We start from the raw sequence: 23,091 nt of genomic DNA, 5'->3' as shown, positions 1-23,091 counted from the left end.
CTACCTACTGGTTTCCTTACTATTCTGTACTGTTACATTATACAATAGCTGTTTTCTCACAGTGAAACTACTTCTGTGCCTTTAAAGGGTTTACCATAAATTGGGGTAGCATTTATTACCTAATTATTAATCTAGGTATACACATATATTGATGTCATTAGATTGTCATTCATGGGACATTGAAAAGCAGGGGGAAGCAAAGAAGAACACAGCTTTTAGTCAACTATGTATTTTCTCTGACTGTGAAGAAATTTTTGTAGTCTTTATGTCTTGATAATGTCTTTTGGGGATAATTGTTTTATTGGATATGCTATAAGCCAGTTGGAAGAAGGACCTTTTATTGTAGTTAATTCCTGTGTGTTTGTACAGGAACAAGAACACAGAAATGATGGTTCTTGGTATGGGTTCAGATACTACTGCTGTCATAGAAACATTTAGTGGCAAATTATTATCCTTATAATTAAGATATTTATGAAAATACTTGTTCCCAGGTTTGACTGTTGAAAACTGCAGGCAAACCATTCTCAGGCATGCTGGAACATACTTATTTGCTAAGTATAAAGCGATATACTTGCCTGCATACTTTGAGGTATGAACCTTGAAGCATCTTTTGTGAAATTTTTTTGAAAATAAGTGAAAAACACTATTTTCTGCTGTGCTGTACTATATAGAAGAATGTTGGAAATTGGTTGTTGGTGATGTCCTTTTGAGGAACTCCATTAGTCAGTTTTCTTTTTATTAGAGCGATGGCTTCAGCCTGTTAAAAAATGTCAGTGAGATTGGGATACACACATGCACACTGCTTAATGACTAATTCCTACCTATTGCAAACTCATTTTTGTTACTTAAAACTCTAGCTTATCACTGCAGATAGTTCAGCTATTCTCTTTATGTAGAAAAGTTTTGAAATTCCTACATCGTCCTTCCTCAAACCATCCTATTGCAATTTCAGATGTTTTCTGCCAGTTACTTTAAGCTGACAATGCACTTTAAGGCAGTTCTGATTATTTTTTTTTTCTGCAATGGTAGACAGAAAATTTATTTTAGAATACTTTTCTGTATATAAGAATTTTAAATAATTAGCTCTGATTTAACTCTCTGCTTAATTTCCTGATTGCAGGTAAATGCTTCTTATTGTTAAACATGGCCTTCTCTTTGCCTTGTCCTCTAGTTTGCTTTCTTTGGATATAGAGGAATACTTTGAAGGAAGTTAGAAAACACAAGTTCAACTTGTATCTCTGTCTGTGGGGAAAGATCTCTCATACAACATTTGTTGGAGTTTTTCAGAGTAGAATCAAGATTAATTGTTGTGTCTTCCTTTTCTGAAGAAGACAGGATGTCTATACTGGAAAGACTGAGTGGATGAGTTTCCTATATATATATATTTCTGACTTTCCTTATCAGCACCCTGATTTTTCCTTTTTTAAATTGTATTTTATTTTATTTTGCCTGCTGTGGATTTCCAGAATTTCTGTCAGGACTTCTTAATTTTACTTTATCTTAAAATGAGAAATTTTGCCTTCTCAATGTTCCTTAACATTTTTCATGACTCAAAATATTGCTCAAAAATTCCATAATAATGTCAAGCTGTGTTCACTTTCATTGAAATGAAAGTCTTCTACAACACCAAAACCCCCACAGACATACCAAACCATTAAAAAGTCTTACCAGTTTTTGTCATGAGGGCTTTATCTACGAATTTTCTTGGGAAAGCTGACCAGAATTCTTTTAATTGATCCAAGCTCGATTCCACTCACATTGCTAATTATTCTGTTTTATAATGTGCTGGCACCTTTATTAGAGTAATCGTCAGTAAATCCTAAACTAGTACTTTAAGAGCATCTTCAGGATTCCAAGAGTTGTAAAACCAGTTCTGAATCTAATCAGTTCAGAAAATACCTATTTTACAAGTAGAAAAGTTCCATTTACACTTTTTTTTTTTTTTAAACCACTATGAAGGGTTACTTCTTATTTGTATCTTCATTTTCAATATATTATCAATATACTCTCAAATGAAGTTTGAGCACCAGACTTAAACACAATAAATGGATTTGTAATCTGACTTGATTTTTAGCAAATCACTTCATTATTCCCTGCTTCGGTTCTTGATCTGTAAAAGGACTCAATACTTCTGTCCTTAGAAATATATTGTGAGGATAAATTAATGAAGACTAAGAAGTGTTCATAAACAAGGAGATGAAGAATTTACAGATGGATAGTGCGAAGGATGTGGATGACAACAAAAACTTCATAAGTGATGAAATTAGTACCTGATATATAACAGTAGCTTCATACATAATGACCACAACATACTTTCCAATCTGAAAGATAAACATAGCAGGCAACAGTTTATATACAGTTATTAATATTTTAATTTTTTGTTTTAAGTTGAGGACATATCAGACATATTTATCCCACAGGTAAGACAACTTTTAAATGTTAAGTGCCTGTAGCATTAAAGCTTTAATAGGATTTGACTTGATGCGTAACAGGAAGGTTGTACAAGCTCAGCCAGCCTCTTATATGACTATTGATATTAAAAAGAACACTGAATTTATGTTAGAGTGTTTTTCAGATTTACCAGTTACCAGATCAGAACAAACCATTTTCTGTGGGTTACAAATGAAAACTATGTATCTTCCCCCTTGTATCTAAACTGTATTTCACAGCTCATGAGACACAAATGGTGAGATGCTTTTGATAAAATGTACCTGAGATTTTCTCTGTGTAAAAATAAATAAATAAAGGAAGAAAAGAACATAGAAAGAAATAAGAAGGAGGGGTTATACAAGCAATTCATCTTGTAAGAGAGATAAAAATTAACAATTCTGAGTTTTACAACTGGCAAAAACTATATAGAGTGAGGGTTAACTGGCAAAACACCAATATGTTACACTGAATGCAATAAAAATGAATCCATGTTTTTAAAATGCAGTCCTTTTCCCTCTCCTATATTTATTGTTATATATTTTCTGGTAAAATATTATTTCATTTAAAGCTAAATCTGCAATAGATATGAAGCAAGTGGTAAATATAGACTAGAAAGTGCGAAGATATGGGAGAAATGTATGGGACTAGCAGATTAAGAGCATTTTAGAAGCTTCATAGCTCTGCAAGAGAGATGAGGTCAAATGCTCCTAGTGAGTAAAACAAAGAAAAGATGCAAGTACTGCAAAAAAGTTTCACACTGTGGCCACTATTATCAGGTTTGGAATATGTGGGTCATGGACCTACAGCTGCTCTTAGTTTTGCTAGCAGCTGCATGCATATCTGGAGGTCTCTGAATGGCACAGTCTCACTTTCCCCAGTATTTCCTCAAATTCTATTTCAAATGCAGACATGAGGCTCTCATTCTCTAAATACATGTGCTAAACTGCTCCTCATGAAAGCTAATAAACACAATAATTGACTTAATAGGCAAAGTTCAGGTGCTCATTTTCGTACATTTAAGTCAAAGCCTACGAGTGAAACAAAATACAAGTTAATTGAGCAGAGTTTGTATCACCTCATAGTGCCTGGAGAAGGAATTACAACAATAAAAGTGCTAGCAAGGTTTATTTTTAATTCATGTGACAGAGAGCTGAATCTCTGAAACAGTTCATAGTGAATGTTTTTCTTATTCTGAGTTCACCTGTGTTTCAATGCAGATAGGATTTTTTTCATGTTATTTGGTGCAAAGAATTCAAACAAATTCAGTGGACTAGGGAGATGGAGAGCATAGTTAAACACAGGATATGGAGTCAAGAGGACTGACTTATGTTCCTAAGTCATAATTGACTTTCTGTGCATGACTTCCCTTGGCCTCTGCTATCCTTCTGTATAAAAATTAAAAAGTGCTTTGAAATCCTTTGCTTGATGCATACCTGTGTCATCAACAACCTGTGTCTGAGTTTCTTCCTATTACATATGCACTCCTAAGCATGAACAGTAACTTAATATTTGTAGAAAGTCAGGTGTGCATGGCTGCATTTTGAAAACTATTGAGATACAAATTTTTGGGCTGATTTTTAAGCTTAAGAATAACCATATAAAAATCTACAGATCAAGTTCAATATGGGGAATTCTCTGATTTACTTTATTACAACTGACTGTCATTTGGGTACATGTAAGTTAATGACAATCACAATTATTCAGATACAAGCTTTTAAATTAATTCCATCCACCAACTGTACTAATACTTCAGATATTTACAGCTTCAATGATCTCTGATAGGATGAAAATGGTTCATATAGGCAGTTGATTGTTACAGACAAAAACCAGCTTTCCCCAGACTGCCTGCATTATTTCAATGTAGTTTTCATTAGTGAAAACAAACAGAAGCTAGAGTTTGAGATGACAGGCTTTTTGGTACTCATGGGCATTGCCAGCAATCAAAAGGAGGAGGAAAAAATTCAGTACTCTCAAAGTGAAACAGAAAAAAGCAATAAAACAGTTGCCTGGAAGCTAAGACTAGTCCCTTGATTATCTAAATAGGGTAAAAGACAAGAAGTCCATACTTCTCAGTAGCTTCATTGCAATTGTCTGTATTCTAATGTCTGATTAAAGAGAAAAATCAACATTTTTTCCATTCTTATTTTCTCTTTATTTTTCTCTAAATCTGTTGCCTACAGGGCTATGCTGGTAAGCCTGCTGATTTGATTTTAATTCTAATAGACCACTCCATATTAAAAAAACATTATTTATATTACATGCTCAGTATAGTTACCAGAACAGTGCAGGTTGTAATTTCAATTCTGGATATCCCTACAGTTACATCTTTTACTTTGGGTTTCCTTGAGAGGGTGTGAAGTCCCTCTGCATTTAGTTCTGGTTCATCTGTGAAACTCCAACTCTTCTTTGCAGCTGGGCTGATCTCTTGGAATCATTTGGGCTCAACATTTCTTGCAAATTAAGCCTTTATGGTGCAGCATAATGAAAGCTGCATCTATGGAGAGAAGTGAGTATCCTGGGAGTTATAGATCTCATCCTGGGACAGCTAATTGCACTTCTGTCCTCTTTGAGCTTGTCTACATGAAGAAATTTTTCCAGTTATGTTTACAAAGTGGTGCAGGTACAGCTTCCTTGGAAGACACTCTGGTTTATCCATTAAAATGGCTTTACTCAGTTTAATTGAAACACCTTCTCATGTAACATAAATCAATTGATAAATGCACTTCTGAAATAACCTGTAGAAGAGAGGCAGTCCCTTTCTGAGTAAATTCTGTTAGATGCGCCAGTTAAGTGTGTCAGTTCACATTCCCACTTTGGGATTTATTTAGCGTCATTCTACTGTACCCAAGGCTTGTTATTAACAAATCTTAGCAATAACACTCAAGACAAACGCAGCTGCCTAATTTTACATTATATTTTAATGTTTCTATATTCTGTAAGCCCTAGTTTACAACTTATAGTAACAAGTCTTTAGCTCATGATTAAAACTATCAAATATGGTGTTAAAAATCTTTTTTTTCCTCCTTCATGTTCAGTGCCAAATATAGGTAATATTTTTCAAGAAAATATGTATGTGGGTACAGCATATAACAGCACCATGAGGGTTACTAAGGACCTTGTCTCTCCATTAATAATGATTTCAAATTTAACAGGATGACTAAGACCTTACTTAGTCCCTTAAGTCTTCAGTGTTCCAGAGAGAGTTAGCCATAAATCTTTTTCATTTGGGGTGCAGTGCTTTTGGCTTAATCTGATGAAAAATACTATTGCTATCCCGTCTGACACAAGCCAAAAATCACACTGTTCTCAAGATAGGAGTTACTTCAGTAATCAAATAATTTGAAAATGAGGATTACATCCTAGAGCTAGGTATATCAATGAATTTCACAAAGCTCAAGTATTTGTAAGAAATTTAACAATTATTCTCATAAAATCTATATCCTGCATTTAATTATGTAACTATGCTATATTTCCCTGTCAAAGTTACTAAAAATTAATCTTCAATACAAAGGATACATGGAAAAAGCCATTACTTAAGTTGAAATAAAAAAGCTAAATAAAAGTCCTCTGTAAACCAGGGAAAATTCCTTTTATAAAACAAATTTATATTCAGTTGTTTTCTCTGGTTTTTTGCTAGTTTTTTTCTGAGATTGATATTATAGAACTTCAGAAGTTCAGTACTGAGTGCTCTAGCACCTAGGTTTTAGATGTTCTCATTCAAGCAATTGCTGCAGGGAACCTTATGCATCTGGATAGCTATATTATCTCAAGTAAACATGATAATTTTAGTCAAATAAGGCTTGTGGAGGAGATGATCAGCTGATGCAAATAAGCTGGTTTCCTCTGAGCTCTTAGTGTCTACCAGAAGATAGGAAGGTAATGCCACAAGAAAAGAAGCAAATTTCTTTCTTTTAGTAGCCTAGGGATGTAGTATATTCAAAACCAGATTTTTTTTTCCCAGTGTTATTTGACCATTGATAACATTTCAGTTGTATTTTCTGTCTGTTATCCCTATATCTTCATACCTATTACTGTTTTTCCAAAATACTCCTGCATTGGTGCTACATGTGGTTTGTCTTCTTATTATGTTGTGCACTCCTTACACTCCTTAAAGTTTACATGGACAGGAAGAAATTTACATTGACTAATTTTTCGCAGGTTTCACATTTATATATGGAGTCTCATTTTATCATCACTTATTTACCCATGATTTTCATACCTCTTCAGCATTGTTATTTTTGTATTTGATCACAACACTTCAACTGTGATTGGTTAAACTGTTATTAATACATTCTTTAGTCCCATTTCCAAATGACTAAAAATATTTAATGTGATACCTGATGACCCTGTTGCATTCCCATCACATTTCACCGCAGTCTGAAATGGTTACATATTACTGCAGTTGCTTGCAACAAAAAACTGATTAGTTATAGTACTTGAATTCACAGCCCTTTCTACAATGTGTATAACGTCATTATTAACATAATATTCTTTATTTGGTGTAAATGGTAAGGATTTGGTAGTGGGGAGGGAGTTCATTCATTCAAATCACAGATTTGGTGTTTAGATGAAAAAAGTATTGGTTCATGCAATTAAACAATGTGCAACATAATGTTATACAGCTGCTTTAGTTCTGACAGTTCCCAGTTTTGAAGGACTCTCCTATCTTTCTCTATTTTTTTTTTAATGGAGTTATTGTGTATAAAATATCTAATATTGTTTCATTATTAGCATGTTTATTCACCTATGTTTTCCTTCCACAGTTCTCTGTTTCTTCATTTTTTTCCCTCAAGAAAAAAGATTGCTGCAGTTGAGTAATACAAGAAGCTATTATTGAGGGATGCAATTTTGTTTCAGCTCATTTAAAAATAGAAGGATTTCATGCTATGTAATCATAGGAAAGTTGCATGTGGTAAGCTCAAGCACCAAACACAAATCAATACATTCTAATCAGTTCTATTGGCCCCTTTTGAAAAGCTGTTCATGATGTCTGTAAATACCGAGTGGCTGAGAATAAATTACAGCTATGTCATCTCAGCCAGATAATACATGGAACAAAGAGGCTCTTAAATGTGAAAGAACACTGAGATTGCTATGTGGTTGTTTACAGTGTATTTTTATCTTAAAGATCTTACAGAAGTTTAAGATCAGAGAAAAAGTTTCTTTGCTTCCAAGTACCTTTATGAAATGGGTTTAAGTATCACACATTCACAGGTGTATAGATTTTCTGTTCATGTTGCCAAACAATTAATCTTTTTTTTCTTCAGGTCAAAGAAATTATTTGTCAATTACCCTCAGAAAACAGCTATGAAGGATTACTGTTAAATGTGGAATGCTGAAGAATATATGTATATTTTGCAATCTTTACATATCTGAAACTCGAGTAACTTTTTAATATCACTATGAGAATCTGAAAGATGTTCCTCTTGATTTCTAATCAGTTCAAGGAATTATGAATTCATGCATCAAACTTAAAATATATATTCATATTCTTCATACATATTCATAACAATAGCAGGATCTACAGTGCAGTTTCTAGACCTAGATTAAAATCAGTAATGAACACCTTCCATCCTGCATGAGAAAATTAAAATGCTTCAAAAAAATCAGGTAGTCTGCTTTAGAGGAGGGAAATTTCTTCCTGAATTAAGACTGGGAAATTAGGTTAGTCCTTAGTCACATAAAGAAATAAGATTGAGGGGGAGGAAGAAGGGTATGGGGGTGCAGAATCTGAAAGAAAATTTGTTATACAATGGTCCAACAAAACTACTTGTCTTTTTCGCTCTCTGGACATCTGGTGATAGCAAAGAAGAAAGTGGGCAAATAAGCTAAAAATAAAAACCCTCCAAAATCTCAAATATACTTTGTTCTGCAAATTCTAAAATAAGATATTTTTTCCAATATGCAAACATTCCTAGCATTTTCTATACATATTTCACTTTTGTGAAAGAAAGGACTTGTGTTTCCTTTTCAAGATCAATTGACAGGAAATGACATTAGGATTTTCCCTTCTTGATATGGAAGTCTGAAAGAACACACATTAATCACTGTAAAAATGATTAATAGCTTCTCACTTAATTGTGGATGTGCATTATGGATTGAGAATTGTCCTTTTGTGTTTCCAGGAGTTCTGTCCCTAAAGTCTTAAATGCCTCAAATGAGATTGGTCCTTTAAGTGTCTTATGAGTTCTTGTCCTTCATAATAAGACTGTACAAATTCTAGAAGAAAAATAAACCTCACATTTGCAGTAGTAGTCAAATACTGACTGAGTTCATTCTTACCTGTTTTTAATCACTCTGATAAAGCTTTGGCATTTTTCTGTGTTGTTTTGAAGAACTCACAAAACAAGTACAAAATTCTCCAAAATTATCTGAAGAAGCTGAAGTGTATGGCAAAATTCTCAATAATGCTATTGGAAAATAATTTCATATCATGTGATAGTTTTCCTAGAAAAATTGAAGAAAAAACCTTATCTTGGAAAAAGCCTTTGTTCGAAAGTCTTTACTGTTAAACTAGAATTTTATATTATTGCACAGGTCAGAAAACAATATGTCATTTAAATAAAAGTATTCAACAATTAAGTTCAAAAAATGAATGATGACAGTAATGGAATTCATCAAGATGTTAGGAAGTACTTCAGAAAGAAGGCCCATTTATTTTTCTATGTTATATCAATTTTCTTTATAACTCTGATTATCTGTCCTATCAAACTCAGTCTACTATATATTAATATACTGTTCATATAACCCTCAGAAAGAAAAAGGAACATAATCAGATTTCTGCCTGGAATAAAAAACCCCGATAACAGTCATGTTCTGATCAGTTCTTCAGCTGTATTGTTTTCTTTCTGTATTTTACTTATTCTGGCAAGGACACACATATAAATTTTAAGCTTTCCCTAAATCTAAAATTTCAGGTATAGCCTCTGATGATGTAACATGGTTCTTTAACTCCTAAATTCTTACCTTCATTAAAATCTGTATTCAATAATAACAATGAATTTCTAGTAAATTCTTAATAAACTACCATAATTCTTCACTGAATCTTGTCAGAGATTATACTAAAAAAAATAAAAAAGCATTACGAAGACACTGCTTCACTTGCATATTATGTATCTAAAAGAAGAAAAATAGGTAAATTCAGGGGGATTATTTATCTTTCAGAAGCTTGGATGATTTTTTTTTCAGATAACTATATGATGATCAATAGCTTCTGCTTTCTATAGATATATAGGCAGTTGCTTTCAGTTTGGATAACAAAAGCAGTCAAAACCCCCTCCAATCAAGAGTCATAACATTTTTCCACAAAGGACCAAGTTTTGTTCTTTCACAAGGATTCAGTTTTCCTCAGCACCCCAAGTTTTTCTTGTAGGTAGCAGTCCAGAAATAGCAGAGCTCCTTTGCAGACCAGAACAGGTAAATTTTTTGTAATGGGATAATAGGAGCAAGGTGGAGGGTATGGAAGTAACAAAGGGAGCCATGAAACCACAAAGTCTCCCAGAGCATGGACAGTCTGACCCAATCCAGCTGGATCCCACTACACTACCCCTAGAGGAATTGTTCCCATGTGATTTTTCAGTTTTACACCTCCAAGAAGTTAAGCAAATATGTGCATATGTACTTACCAAAGAAGGAGTGTGAAATCATTTACACTGTTATAATTCTCTTTTCAGTATGGTTTGACTTGAGTTGTTATTCTCTGTAGTGAACACTAGCTTTCAGAAGCATAAAAATACTGCATAACATAACAGCAAGGTTATCTTAAACACATTTAAACAGCTGAAATATATAACAAAATTGAAAGAAAACTTATTTTTTTAGTTATTGCACTACAGCTGAGAAGAAGAAAAAATTCAGATTATAACTAGTGTTTTCAGGATATATTTCTACTTTTAATATATTATTTAGTTGTTAAGTACATAATACTGGGCAGAAAATCTAAAGAATCTGAACCCTCTCAAAGCCAAATCTGGAATAGAATTTTTGTGGAATTACTGATGACAACAATGACATCACCAGAAAGAATAGAATAGAAAGGTGCAAAGAGTTTTTAACTGCCTTTTTGTCCTACTTCGTCACGTTGCACTAAAGAGTTATCATCTTTGCGTGAAGAAATACTAGGGCTTTCACTATGACTGTTGCACAAAAAGCAAATGAAAAGGTCTATAGCTTTGTCCGTGTTTTGTTTTCTTACTGTGAACAAGGGGGAATAGTGATTTCTGAACATTTCCAGTCACAGGAAGGTGCAGAACAGCTTTTGTTAAAATGTTGTATTTAATCTATTGCACAAGTAATCTCGTTAACACTGCAAGAACAATGATTAGTTCTTTAATTTTTCAAGCGTAAGCCAATTAAATCTTACAGCAAGCATAACTCAGAGAGGTATTTCCTTAAAAAAAGAAAAAAGGTTAATTAATTCAAGGATGTGTAGCTAATCAAAGGCCTTGACAAACCTGAGGATTCTCTATTCTGTTTGTATTCTCATGGTTTCTTTATAGATACGTTGGATAATATATTCTAGTTGCAAATAAGTATTGGAAAATTTATTTTCACTGAAGTCAGCAATCAGAATTAATGTAAATATATCTTCATTTCATAGAAAAAATACTTTCTGCTTCGGTTGTAGGTCGCATTTGTTATGGATTATGAATAGCCTCTAAGAATAAAATTATGCATTTGAAAATATGAGTTTAGTTTGAAGTTTGTTCTGTTTTATTTCTTTCTAATGGAGAAGGCAGCAGAAGGTAAGATTGTTGTTCTTAGGAAAGTGAATGATGAAGAAAGATTTGCAATAAACTTTCCTTTTTAGAAGGAACAAAATTGTTCCTTGTGAAACTATACTATTCAGGAGAAATGGAACAAAATAAACATACCCATGCAACAAAATATACAAATACATTACTTTTTTTCCATCTTGGAGAATATCTGTGACCAGATGGTATTAAATTGTAGCATACATGGAGGTATATAATTTTATATAATATAATTTTATATAATATATGCTATTTTTATTCCAAAGAAGTGATCTTAAAATAATCTTCTGTAACCATTCATTTCTGTAACCGTTCATTTCTGTAAGCTGCAATTGATAGATTTTATCCTATATTGTTGATTCTATTCTCTGACCAGTGGAGTCTGCAAATTCTATTAGAGACACTACAATATGAAGGAAAGTTTGGTTACTATGGTTACTCAGAAATGTTTCTTCAAATTTCACTTCCTTCATACATTTGCATCAGTAAAGCATAAACAGTCATGTGTTTATGAAGAGTGGTTTCAGGAAGAAAGTGGTCAAATCTTCTGTGACTGGTGTTACCAAGATCCTTAAAATATATTATTTTTTTCCATATATTTTGATTATATGTGACATCAGTGAATTATGGTACCAAATATTCTGAAGGTCTAATTAAATTACTTTAAATATGACACTTGTGAGAGACTGAAATGTCATATGACTGTCTCAGAGCTTGTTTGTGTCTGTGCAAACCTCAAGGACAAGCTGCTGAGGCCTTTGGATTAGTCTAAGGAACGTCACCCAAGGAAGCAGGAGTGTATTGAAGGATTCACCCCCCCACTCCTTTGCAGTTGCACTGTCAAACTCCTTAGATAAGCCTCAAAGGGGCAGACATGGACTGAGTGAAACCAAATGTTTATCAGTGGCCCCGTCGTGTAGCCATTTGTGGCTCTGTTGTGTACGGCAGACACCATGCATGCATTGCTAATGAACTGATAAGAGGCGAGCATTTCTGCCCCAGAAGCCGGATGCAGTGAAAACCTCTGGAACCAGAGAAAAAAAAACTAAAGGTGGTCAGATATGCTAATCAGCTGATACGATGAACTTAAAAGACAACAGAAAACTTTGCTCCGTGTGCTCCCACCATCGAAGGTAGATCCGTGTGCACCCACCACCAAAGAACTGAAGACTGAGGACCAATGGGACACCACTGGATCCATGTGGTGACTATTCTTGCCCTATCCCACATCCTTGCTTTATTTCTGTCTTTTCCTTCCATTCTGTCCTATCGTTACCCCTCTTCACTTTTTAATAATAAAAAACTGGTTTGGGTGTAGGGCATTTGACCTCGTTTGTGTCTTAACCTCGCTCTTGGGATCATATCAAAACCTCCCCCAACATTGGATTGGGACAACAGTAAAACTATAAAGCATAAAAAAGAAGGAAAACATAAGATTTAGACTCAGAGTTGCTGTTCATTCTTATGGAATGTACAACTAATGCTTTAATACTTGGTGAAAGACAAGAAGAAAATACATATGTTCAATATTTTTTCCCTATTTTATATATAAAATATTCAGAAATTTAATGAATTAATAAATGTACTAGTAAAATCATATAAAACAGGACATTTTGCAGAAGTAGGTGGGGATTCAAATTTTGATTATAGTCTTTTACTGAGTAACTATTATGAAAGATATGTTGCCTATCAAAATACGATTTAATTTCAAACAATATACTTGGGTTTTCAGTCCTTGTATAAAACTCCCCCCTTGATTGCTCCTTGATGTCATTTTTCTCTTCTACAGTTATTTCCAGAGGACATTTTGACAGGTTTGGGTAAAAGTGAGCAACATCTGACAGGTAAAATTGCTTGGAATATTTCAAGCTACACAGCTTGCTCTAGGCAATAAAAGCCTATCATCTTCCATATACCTATCTTTCATATATAGAAGTATATAAAACACACACATGTGTGTTTATAATTCTTATATAAATATACATATAAGCACTAATATAAGTGTAGTTTTTGATCCATCTCTATATACTAGATCTGGACAGTTTTCATCTTCCATGTGGTGAACAGAAGGTAAACAAAGAATGGACACCCCTGTGTGAAATTGAGATGAAAAGTGAGAGTGACCTTTGAGAAACAAACACAAAATACATATCACCCAGTTCTAATTGTGAAGTTATTTGTACATGTGTTTTGATATTTTACCTACATTTGACTATTTCTATCCCTTTTATGAAACTTTAAGACAAACACTTAGGAATTGAAATTAAGATAAAATATCTCCATTCTGAAAAACTTCCTTTCCCTAATATGCACTTCTCTCTCAGGCTTCCTGAGGCCTGAAAGCTGAAACTTTCATAAGTCTTGTTTATAATGATAGAGAATGGCACTACATGACCATTTTCCCATGAGAAGAACAGTGCCACTGATTGGATTAGAGCAGGAGAGACTAATGCAGTTATGTCCTTAAGGGTTAAATGAAAAATGAATCTTTCACCTCTGTGAGTGAGCACAACCAGCAATTCAAAAGCATTGTATGTGTGAGGTAGTTTGCAGTATCTGTTCTATTTGTCACTGGAATTGGCTGTAGAGCATTTGGCAAAATCTGAGTTGTTTCAACCCTGGATCATTATCCCAAAGTCCCCTCCTGTGCTTAAACTTTAAAAGTAGTTTGGGGGCATCTAAAAAGAAAGGGGAAATCATAACACATTTCTGCAGTTTACAACGATGCCATTACTTAATGCTCCCGAAAACAACTGCTACTTACAAATGCATAGGATTTCAGTACTATGAGATTCACAATACCATCTATGAAAAATCTCCCAGGATTAAGAAGATTTTCCAAGCCACCTAAATGAACAAACTGCCCAAGCCTTGATGACAGGCACTAGACCTCAGGGATGCAACTCATCTTCTTGTATAACTTGGTAACTGATTAGTTTACTGCTGTACGGATGAGCGTTTTTTCCAGAATGTTGCTACTTGTCCAGAGAATCATATGGAAGATTTAATTTTGGATGTTTCTAAACAAAACCTTAAATGATAAAAAGAAAATTGACCCCTCTCAGCCCATAATATCCTGAGAGAAATATTATTGTGAGATAATACAGATGATTTAATTATTTCTTTTGATGAATGGTAGCCAAAATTTTTTTCTGATTGTAAGTAGGTTGCTAATGAAAGCTAATCTTTTTAATAGTATTGTTTTTCAATTACAAGGATGTCCTGTTTGAATCTATACCTCAGTTGTTTCGCAAATAGTTGTGATTTTGTTTTTCATCTATCAGAAGTACACTGGCTATCATTAGTCACCTATCGTAACAAAAGAAACTGGTCAGTTGTCTAAAGTTCTAGATATTTTTCCTATTTTCTTAACAGATTATTTTCAATCACAGATTAATGAATGGATAACAGCCAAAAATGTTCATATAAAGTTACTTTTCTGTGCAGTATATGTTAAAGGATTTTACCAGACTGTGGGTATCTCTAGACTTGCTGTATTAACAACTCAGTGTTGGGCCATCACCTCAGTGAGTGGCAACAGCTAACAAAAAGCGCCCTCTATATATAAGATATAACACACAATACAAAGAGTCTTTGGTGATTTTCCAGGAACTTTCAGCTCTTAATTCATCATCCATTTCAAAAGTCCGTTGTATTCCACAGTTTCGGCTAGTTCTTATCGTTCCGTTCTAATTTCTCTTCGGACACCACTGTTCACTGATGCAGTCTTCGGTCATCATGGTTACTTATCTTCAGTATTGTTCCTAGAGCACCTGTGCATACTGCATTGAACCGTTAGTATTGTTCCTAGCGCACCTGTGCTCTATAAAACAATATCTATTTATTAATTATTCCTGTTATTAATAATATCCTAAGAGTTTTCTAAAGCTTGTTCCTTTTACATATATGGACTTTCACAGATGGGCTGTTTTCAGCAAGGATACATTTTCACATAACACACAGCTAAAGTGACTCACTAAATTCAGGAGAAAGATCACAATAGCCTGTGACCTGCTCCACTGGCTATATTCCACTCAGAGATGTGCACATATATACAGTCTCATTAATTTTGTCTATTCTTAAATAAATAACAATTATCCAGAACCATTATTAACCACACAAAAAAATTCCCCTTGATTATCTCCTGCTCTTAGAGAACAGTCAATCAAGGCTCAAACCTCAGTAGAAGCTTTCATCATGAGAATGATTAGCAGACTGCACAAACTGGAAATAGCTTCACAAGTTGGCATGTAAAATGTCATCGGGACTAGTTGTTGTGTTCACTTAGAGAAATGAAAGGTTCTTCTCTTTCCTAATCCCCAAGAACCGGATGCAGCGAAAACCTCTGGAACCAGAGAAAAGAAACCTAAAGGTGGGCAGATATGCTAATCAGCTGATACGATGAACTTAAAAGGCAAGAAAGTGGAATCAGGAGTATGTAAATCCCACAATGGGCGCCATCCTTAAAGAGGAGCTGAGAGCATTTCTGAATAGTGCATAATAATGGGTGTGAAGAGATTGAATCAATCTGAAAGAAAAATGACAGCTGTTGGTGATCCGGGTTATGAGATTGTCAGCTCAGGACTGCTTCTAATACTAATCAAATGCTTATGACCATTATATTAGTAATTAAAACATATCAATTCCTATGATATTTATCTTATTTTGAGAATTTTATGTATTAATTGCTGAGTTATTTTCATTTATCAGGGTTGCTTTATTTTTTCCCAATTACTTTTTCTCTCTTTTTGTCTTCAGAAAAATACAGTAAGACTATTTTTTTGACTATTTCTGAAAATTATTATATCTTCAGAAAATTTTCCTGATACCTTTTCAATAATTCTACTGTGTTTTGGTTGTGGGGCAGTTTTTTAAATCTTGCTGCTATCTGGTTCCCTAGATGCTATGAGGGTTCATGAACAATACAGTTGAAGTCATAGGACAGGTTCTCATGACTTCTTCACAACTTTGTCTAAACAGAGACTATTCCCATGTAAATTTATTGTCCGACCTACTGTAGTCTTGATTAAACTTATGTGCTTGATTGGCACATATTTTTTTCTTATTAAATAGCAACAGCATAAGATCATTAAGCACATCAATATTCTCATGCAACTGTAGCTTAATTTCCATTCTTATCTAGTAATCAGTTTTATTGCACCCTTTGTTATGAGTAGTATACTTTGTATGTTTTTAGTTACTTTGGCTGTTGCTTTATTTAGTGGATTCCTTGTATTTTTGGTTCTTCTTTTATTTTTTTTCACCAAATGCTCTAAGACAGATATTAGGACAGCAGACTCCAGAAATATATGGAATAGACTACAGCCCCCCTCTTTGTGGAAGTATGAAAAATATCCATTGATGTCGTAAGTCCCCTTTCACTTATCCCCTCCCAGAACTTGACTCTATGAAATGTGCAACAAATTTGCAATTTACATTTTATTTATCAATATCTATTTTCCCATTTTGGAGCAATTCAGTTAAAATAACTAATTTCATAAGGTGCTAAAAGACTAATATAAGTTATGCTTTTGTGGTTATCAATTTCTTGAAAGATACCTGTTTGTTTGAATAGCAGAAATTCTATGTGAATACAAATAAATATATTTGACATGAAAATCTAGAATTTGAAGGACTACAAAATATAATCTAAAATAGATTAAATTTTACAATTGTCCCTGTAACTTTCCTTGAAGCCTAAGAACAGATGCTAATTTGTTTATTTTTTTTTACGCGATTCTTTAACAGTGCCATACATTCTTAGACTTTTTCCAGATGGACTGGTAGATGCTGAGCACTTCAAAAATCCAGTCTATTGAGAAAAGGCTTTCATATTTTGGCCTTCCCTCCCTGGATCATGTTAGGCAACTTCTACCACGTATGAAGTGACACTGCAAGCTGGACATATACAGTCTATGACTGCAAAGCAATATTTTTTGGCAATACACACAGTAGATAGCTGGGACTAATAACTATTATGCTAATATGCTCACCATGTCCAATGAGACATTTAATGAGTCTCTGCTGGCCCAGCCAGCATCAGCTGGATGAGGATAGGTGAGTCCCCTGTTCCCCCAGGCACAGGTAGACCCTCCGTGTTGCTGAGCTGCCATCTCTCAATTCCCTTTTTCTTTAAGGTTTATACCTGTTCATGTTGACATTTTGTCCTTGAGCAGCTAAATATCACTGTCTTGGCAAGGGTACTATTCTCTTGGCTTTCATACATCTCAGCTTGCCTGGCTTTAACTTACGCATGTCCAGGTCATGTATGTCTCAGGTCATAAGCACCTGAAACCCTCAGCTGAGGGTTACAGTATTTTGTTCAAACGGAAGATGCTATGGATAAGATGGATTATGTATTTATAGAGATTTAAATTTTCAAATCCATGCTGACAGGTGTAACATGTATTTTCATCTGTAATTGCAATTAAAATATTCTGCAGTTTTTCCTTGTGAAAAGACTGCAAATCCAGCAAACGGCTTAGATATTTCGCACCTACAAACAAATGAATTATCAGTGATCTGCTGGATGGGACATTTACTCATCTTTGTCCTTACACTATAGTTTTAGAAAGATGGTTATTACTGCTTGTTTAGGCTGTATCTATACCAGTAAAACACATATGTTTTGGACTGCTCTCTGGGACTACAGCCAAGTGGCATGGAGTGGTCTGTGTCCATGCTGCTAATTTCTTTAATTCTCAAAAATAGTGTGACCATACCCAAACTCCTTAATGGAAAGAGCCTATGGTGCCCAGTCCATATTCTTTCAAGGGCTGTGTCTGGGAGGATGTTAGCGAGCTCAGGCTAGGAACAGATATAACCATTTCCCAGAAGAAATGACCACCGTCCTGCACACGTCAGTGTTCCCCAGCACTGCTTGTGCTCTTAATATCTAACTAACCTGCATTATGACTTTGTCTGTGATAGAAAGGACTTGATTTCAGATATTTCGATACCTCTTATTTTCTCAGGAATTTAAGATACAACAGCAGAAAATGCACCATCTAGATATAATTTTTGTTTTAGTTTATCTTGTAATCTACTGTTGAATTATTTACTATAGTCTTTGGTAATATGAACAATTTTGTAAAAAAAGTATGAAAACCAAAAGGGAATCCTAGCCAAGGTCAGCCTGACTTTCCATAGCATGTGTAAAAAATTAGTAAATATACCTCTCACCATTAGGTCCCAGATCTAAATCATTAATTGTTATTATTAAATGTTGTTTATTGTTTTCATATATGTCCCCAAAAAAATAAACAACAATATGCTCACTTAATACTGGAGAAGTGTATTTATATGCACTTCATACACAGAAAACCTTAAAATTACCATGCAAAGGAAATGAAAATGGGGTTTTAGTGAGCTTGAGTGTCATCTGTAATGGATAGTGGGCTAACTGCATAGCAAATCTACCTCTTCCAAGAAGAGGTATTAAGGCTGTGAGACTAAAATCGTTGAGCAGGGTGTTCATTTCCTTTGAACAGAACTCTGGACAAAAAGCGCTGCTGGGTCTTCTGCAAGGTTCTCATAGAAAATTTTCCTCTATATCTTTCCATTCCAGAGAATGTGAAACAGGAACACTTTTTCTTTGAAGGAACAAATCATCTAGATTCCAAGAAACCCCATCAGTCCTGACTGCAATATTCCCAAAGCAAAATATTGTTCATTTTGTTTCTTATCTAAAACACTTCCCCACCCCCCCCATCCCCCGCTCCCGTGTGGAATAATCACATTTCTGAGTAGATATACTTAGGTGTAGGGGGAAGAAAGGGACATGAAATTGTGCCCCACAAACATGTGCCCCACATACAAAAATTTTAAAAAGGTGATTAAGATTGCTTAATGATTTTTTTAACAGAAAATAATTATTTTGAAGGATAACTGTGTATATGAAACAATGAAATATATTATTGCTACCTTTCTAGTACTTTCTACAATTTTTTAGCCTCCTTTGGACTTCATTATATAAATGACCTATAACACTGTTTGAGGGAAGCAGACTGAAGTCACAGTAATGACTTAGGCCCTTTTTTGTCAGTTTCTAGATCTTCTTTGCAAATGAATAACAAGAAGATGACAAGAGCCTTTGAATGTCTTTTGGGCTCTAATTATAGTTTAATGTGCTTTTTCAGTCTTCTCGGATTTATTTAAATGTTGTTCCTGGAAATAAAACCTTTAACATTTGAAATCTGTTCTTACTTTAAAAGAGATTGGGTAACATGTATGGCTTAAGTGATTAGGAGTAACATTTGTCATACTTCTACTATAAATCACACATCATTTTTCCAAGAAAAGAAAGAGGATGAAGAAAAAACAAGGCTTCCTTTCTATTATTATGGTGCCTAGAAATGACTGTGCAGCTGCAACAGAGAAATGAATGAGAAGCAGATAATTAATGTTTTCAGCTTGGTTTTTTTAGATTTGGTATGTATTGGATCTTTTACCTAATCACTTTGATATGTGCTAATCAGACTTTGTCATTGGAGGCTCACCAGTGACAGCTGCTTGTGCACAAGACTGAGAACAAAGCAGTCACTTATCTGTACTTTAGTTCTTTTTCTCTTCCATGCACATCTATCTTCCTGCTGCTTTTGGAATATCTAAGATGTGGCTCCATGTCAAAACAATGTTCGGAGATCTCCTTATCTCAGCATTAAAAATGAATTTGCTATATAAATTTTAGGATGTCTGCACAGAAATCCAGTGCTACATTTTCTGCTATAGATGACTGCCTTTCTTTAAAGGAGAGTGAGGCAGCTCACCAGGGACCATTTGCAACAGACACCTAGGGGTACCTTGTGTGCCAGCCCCACTCTTACATCTCCAAGTACAGGAGATGCAATCCCTACCATGTAGCAATGTCCCCTATCAGTGTTTGCTGGGGCAAGGTGCTTTCTGATCGTTCCCTTTCTTCAGGTACACTTTTTAAAACTCATTTGGAAACAGCTGAGAGCTGGGGAAATAGCTCCCCAACCCAGATTTATTCCACTTGAAAGCTCCTCCTGGTTTTGTCTTTTAGAATAATAATTCTGTCATCTGCAGCAGGAGAGAGAAGGAGAATTGAGCTATAGAGCACCATCTGGTGCAGTGGGTCACTGAAAATCTTTTTAAAAAATCCCTGCTCTTATTTTGTGATATGTTGGTTCAGCTCTGTCTTACATGACATATAAGGCACTAATTAGCTGGTTTCTTCTCACTTGCCCAAATCATCATTAAATTAATCTTGTTCCTATTGTGTTAAGTGTGAACAACAACTAACGTATATTTTGAATGTAAGAGATTCCTATTAATTTACAAAGGAATATATACTGAAGTGTGAATATTCCTGGACATGAAATATTCTTTCATTTACACGCAAACTTCCTAATGAAGCATCCTTGATTTCTTACTGACTATGTGACAAGTCAAAAATTCTGTTCACAGCTATCATATCCCACTGATATTAGACTTTAGTACCTCTAACAGCCTAGATACTCCTACCCAAATGTAAATTTGCTTTTAGTATCTACCGTCATTTTGTGTTCTAGCTATGCTTTATTACAGAACCAAGAAAATGAGCTGTTAAATATTCTGACATTAAAATTGGATTCCCCTTCCTCCTCGCTTCCCTCCCAGCTCAGCAATAGCCCCCTGTTTCCTGGGCAGGCAGTTTCACCAGTGGAGATGAAAGTAGCTGTAAGAGTGTGGGTCTGCATTACCAAAGTGAAGGCTCCTGCCTACTGGTTTAGCAAGCAAGCAGGCAATGAAGCTGGAGAATCACTGCAAGCTAAAATAATTCTCTATGTCTTTCACAATTTATCTATTTGCTTGATTGTTTAATTTGGACCTGTTTCCCAAACAAGTATGTCATGCTCCACTAACCAGTTGAGCTGGCACAACTGACGCTGTCTCTGAGATTGTTTCCTCTGAATTACAGCCTGTACCCTGCTGAGATCAACCAGGAAGAAATGCAGTAGTGAAACCTAGCTGATTCTCTGCCTCAGTCCAGCCACGCTCATCAGTCAAAATCAAAGGACGCTTAGTGGGGCATGCATTTTGCTTAACTGAACAGGCCCTGATGTACTTTTACATAAAGAAGGAGTATTATATCCAGGGGCTTTACTTGTTTATTAACAATGATTATCTGGTGGTATATATGCAACAGACCTTGAAGGAAATTTTTTTCTCTCTGATGTGCTGCACTGATCACATAAAAGCTTAACTGTAAGCTATGAGATCAGTTGTGCTGGGCAAAGTCTCAGAAGTGGAGATTGAGAAGAGTGATTGAGAAGAAAGCATGTCAAGAGTGTAGATGTTTAAGCACCTGTAAAAGAACTGGGAACCAGGTTTGCCTCAGTGTCAGCTGATGATACCAAAACCAGGAATCACCCTAGAAAGCTAAGGGCATGCACGAATGACTCAGGCTTTGGTTTCTTTAGCAAGTCAACGGCTGTCTCAAATCTCATTGTTATGAATACAAGTTCTGATTTTTGTCCTTTCTTATGTATGAACACTCTGGAAACTTTCTTCCCAAAGACTTTAGATACTTTTTATTAGCTGGTAATACAGATAGCTAATACTAAATAAAGCAATTGCATTTATTTATTTAACCACAACACAATAAATTTTACACAGCAGATAATAGATTGTCCCTAAACATTTTTAAAATATAATAATAAAGACCATAAAACTACTTTAAGGTCTTCAACATCACTGGTTCTATATCCTCCTGGACGATGCAGCTCAGAAAGTCAACCATGCCCTGGTCTGCATCAAGAGAAGTGTGGCCAGCAGGTCGAGGGAGGTGATTTCCCCACTCTACTCAGCTCTCGTGAGACCCCACCTGCAGTGCTGTGTCCAGCTCTGGGGCCCCAACATAAGAAGGACATGGACCTGCTCAAGCGTGTCCAGAGGAGGCCATGAAGATGATCAGGGGCTGGAGCACCTCCCTTATGAGGACAGGCTGAGGGAGTTGTTCAGCCTAGAGAAGAGAAGGTTCCAGGAAGACCTTATTACAGCCTTCCAGTACTTAAAGGGGACTACAGAAAAGGTGAGGAGGGACTCTTTATAACAGAGTGTGGTGCTAGGACAAGGAGTAACAGTTTTAAGTTGAAACAAGGTAGATTTATATTAGTTATAAGGAAGAAATTCTTTCCTGTGAGGGTGGTGAGACACTGGAACAGGTTGCCCAGAGAAGCTGTGGCTGCCCCCTCCCTGGCAGTGTTCAAGGCCAGGTTGGACGGGGCTTTGAGCAACCTGGGCTAGTGGAAGGTGTCCCTGCCCATGGCAAAGGAGGTTGGAGCTAGATGATCTTTAAGGTCCCTTCTAACCCAAATCATTCTATGATTCTATGATTACAGATAGCATGATTAGAGTATCCAGTGGTTGTTTTTAGGGATGCATCTGTGGTTCTTAACAAATCTTAAAGCTTTGCGTGTTTAGTATATAAGAGTAGTCTTCCTAAGGCACAAAGGCTTTATTGGTCTAAAGAAGCCAAAATTGTGGAATTGGACCAACACAAAAGTCCATTTCTACATCTTCTATTGATATGTGTGTATGCATGTGAAGGAAGAGAGACTGAGCAAAAAGAGAGAGAGAGTTATGTTTATTATTTCCTAAAATGATTTAGAAATCATATTTCAGTTTATGTTGATCCCATAGACTGTTCTGGCAAAACTCTCTGATTTCATTTGAAGTTTTGTTGATGTAAAGATTATCTCTACATCTCTTAAATCCCTCTGTTTTCATTTTTCATGTATGAGTTTATGTATGAGAACTTGTTTGTTATGTATTACTGTATCCTATATAATCAGCCTGTTACACGAGGTAGGTGTGCATTGTTGGTGAGACGACTCCCCTGTGCACTCGGCCGTTAATAAAGGAGTGTCTGCTTATCTACATCAAACTGGTGTGGATAAGTTCT

This window comes from Strix aluco, chromosome 2 (genome assembly GCF_031877795.1).
Source record: "Strix aluco isolate bStrAlu1 chromosome 2, bStrAlu1.hap1, whole genome shotgun sequence".
Classification (NCBI taxonomy): Eukaryota; Metazoa; Chordata; class Aves; order Strigiformes; family Strigidae; genus Strix; species Strix aluco.
The sequence above is the reverse complement of the archived record's forward strand: the minus strand, read 5'-3'. Positions refer to the sequence as shown.